This window comes from Harmonia axyridis, chromosome 4 (assembly GCF_914767665.1).
Source record: "Harmonia axyridis chromosome 4, icHarAxyr1.1, whole genome shotgun sequence".
NCBI lineage: Eukaryota > Metazoa > Arthropoda > Insecta > Coleoptera > Coccinellidae > Harmonia > Harmonia axyridis.
Window position 1 is genome coordinate 8,666,131 of NC_059504.1, and position 3,606 is coordinate 8,669,736.

At 32.4% G+C, this 3,606-nt stretch overlaps 1 non-coding gene across 1 annotated transcript; it reads left to right on the plus strand.

Annotated features, from left to right (window-relative positions):
* The first annotated feature begins 3,111 nt into the window (after positions 1-3,111).
* On the plus strand, positions 3,112-3,188 carry Trnal-aag. The gene is given in 2 exon segments: positions 3,112-3,148; positions 3,154-3,188. It is a non-coding gene; the product is annotated as a tRNA-Leu (tRNA).
* Positions 3,189-3,606: the final 418 nt, after the last annotated feature.

Sequence of the window (3,606 nt, forward strand, 5' to 3'; positions counted from 1 at the left end):
GGACATCCTATATATATTACTTGATTACAATTGCATATACAATTGACACAAAATGAAACAAAACTCACAATGAATGAAAAATGTTTATATATAAGGTGTCCCTTACAAAAAAATCCGAAAACCCTAATATCTTTGGAACTAACAAGTTTGAAAAATCGATAACGGTATGATTTTCGACAAATCTGCGGCTTAAAAGCTGCCAAGGAAAATATAGGGTGTCCAATTCAAGAAACACCAACTTTCCTCTATTTCTCTCTGAAACAATAATTAATTTCTATGATCTGTTTTGAGTATTATCTAGACCACAAAAATTACTGAAGAAACTCTCTACAATTTTTCAAATTACACTAATAGAAACCAAGATATAGTGAAATATTTGAAACGATAAGTTTTTATACTTGAGAACGAATCAAGATATCTTTGATCTGCTTTCTGTTATCTTATTATTTCGAAAAACGAGTTCGGAGGTCCTTGAAGATTTTTCTCTAAATCTTTTCGTTGTCGAGATGCTTTCAGTGAGCATCGAATTTGGTACACCCTGTACAATCACGCAATAGTATATTCTGAAACAAGTTGCAGAATGGGCTCCTATTCCAACACGAATGCGAAATTCGAAATCGAACGACAAAGGAGTGAGTTTTTGAACGCATTAGTGTTGGAATTGCCTTCTGCAACGAGTATTAGACAATATTTTCTCTATTTCAGTCGATTTTTGTGAAATATTGTCAAAATTCGATGAAAAATTCAGATGATACATCCTAGAGACTTTTGTATTTTATACTGACAGTTGGTGTGACTGGTACGAAAATTGACAGATTACGGAATTTGAATTTCAATCGTACGTTTCGAAGTTTGAAATAAATTTAAATTACGCATTAAATTCGTGAATTATGTCCCACGAAATGGATTTAACACCAGCCGATTCAAGAGAAATTGCGAATAATTTTGCAAATCATTTCACTATATCCAAATTATATTATATTGACAATTGACGTGAAATGAAATTTGATAGGATCGGAAGTCAGTGTAGGCAACCACTAAACGAAATATATAACTGAAAACAATGCTGTAATAAGGTCATTTCAGCACTGTTTTTAGTATTGTAATGAAATCATTACGATACTGAAATAGAGAAAAGAATCAATCATATCGGACATATTTAACAATTCTTTCCATGGTGATGGTGGCAGAAAAATGAGTTAAACTGTGAATTAAAATTAAAAACAAGTCGTTTGATATTTATCATTCAAATGTCAATTGAACTTTAATTCCAGATTGTTGAGTTCTCAAAACGAATCCAATCGATTAGACAAAAATTTTATTTGACGAACAGAAGAAATTGTTGATTTAAAAAACTCCATTCAACATAAAATAGTCAAACGAATGAACTGAAATGAGCAAGTCACAGCGATTATCTGTTCATCAATCGTGTCTGTCTGTTATTTCAGTGTATTTCTGTACTTCCGTCCGACAAAACGGAAACAACAGCCGCGTGCCAAACGTAGACCCTATCCGAAAATTAGGAAATTAGTTGTGACATTATACGTTTCACGATCAACCGCCCTTTTTATTAATTTTGAGCGCTGGTCCTATTTTAGGGGTGAAGAGAGGTCCCACCCCAAAACCAACGTTCAACTTTGTTAAATGTGTCACTTACGGCACATGTGCTTTTCCGTTTCTCTTACCAGAATGCTAGAATTTCCGAAGTCGTGGTATGGCAACATTAATCTCTGTCGAAAGTTTCGGTATTTGATGGTTTTCGTTAGAAATGGATAACCCATCTCAGGTTGTCCAAACAGAGGGTACCTATGTCATTCTAAAGTGAGGGGGAATGCAAATCTAGCCAGGTCTATATTTAATTGGGAATTTAGACTCAAAATACCTAGTAGAGAATCAGCAATTTAAATGTGTTATTCTGAAATGGTTCATCTTTTGACTCTTTTCGATGTATAAATTTGTCTATAACAAATTTTATTCAAAGAATACTAAATCAATAAAATCATGAATTCTAAAAACCTATAACAAAATTCGAGAATTAGAAGTCAATTAAACAGGTATAATACAGAAACTTCTTACAATTTTTTTCGATAACACTTCAAATTAGTGGCGGCTCCAGCGAGGATAAAGGGATCGATTTCAACCCCAAGCTGTTTTAAAATATTCATAGTTTTAGAGCCGACTCATCTTTCAACTGAGAGTAAATGCTTTTTTCTCCGATTGACAGCAAATATCAATTTTGCAGGCAGATATCAATCAGCAAGGTTTTGCTTTTCCTGCATATGCAGCAAAATGATTATTCTCTATGGAAATAAAACATTCGATATTTTCTGACAATCAATGTTTCTTTTAACTTCCTTATTTCTGGAGGAGAAAGTACTTCTAAGTCGCTATCACTGTTCATTATATGAATATATCCGATATTTTTCCAAAAAACTTTCAGATATTTCATAAATTGCCAAACTATAATTATTAAGGATATACACTTCCATAGCAACCAACCATTCCAACAATTAGGCGATTTCTGTCAAATTTCGTTTTAATTTATCAAGTCAGGAAAAATAAAAGGATTTTGGGAATTGTAATAACTTGCAAATGAAATATCCTACATATATCATTATGAACAATTGAAGAAAAAATTATATGTTCAACTCGGCAGCAAAGTAGATTGACTGCCTTTGCTGAACTCTTGTAGATTCGCTACGCTCGGCTATGAACTACCAGCCGCGGTAGTCAATCTACTAATTTGCTGTCTAGTAAAACCAATAACTATTCTACTGCGATCTCCAAGAGATTCACAGACGGCTATAATCAAATTCAATTTTTCATACTAGAAATGTATGATCCAAATACACATCCTCCATTGTTATCTCGTCGTCAATTAGAGGGTAGAAACTAAAACTTCCCTTGAGTACAAAGGGAACAACTATTAGGTGGTCGATTGTTACAAATATAAATATAATGTAAAAAATGATACTTAAGTAACATATAATTCCCAAGACAATTCTGATGATGTGTTCCCAGCTTTAAGGTGTCTTCAATATTATTCACCGGTGTTGAACATATGGATGGAATAAGTTCATTGTAACAATTAAAACAAAATCAAATTCTTAATCCGGTATAGTCTAGTTGGTAAGACGCCTGGCTAAGCTCTCTCCCAGGAAACTCGGGTTCGAATCCCGATACCGGAATATATATATATATATATATTTTTTTTTTTTGAGTAATTTTTTAACATTATTAAACCCCCAAAAAGAGGTTAAATACGTATTCGCCGAATTTGATCATATTAGGATGCTTTAAAATGAATATTTTCAATATTTGATACAAAAATCAATCTTAATTTCAATATTTCGAAGCATGCAAATCTAGTGGTCGAATTGAAAAATCTTATTTGCGATTCACTGAAGACATCCTGTCCGAAAATTCAAAATACTCAATGATATGATGATACTGAAGAAAGACATTATTTGAACCACAGTAATTTTTCTGTTGTGGTTTTTTACAGCAATATGAAAAGAATAAGATCGAAACTAATCAAATTAAGATAGAAAAAACATACTTGGAAATTATACGAGATTTTAGTAATCTCTGTTTAATTCTTTCTGT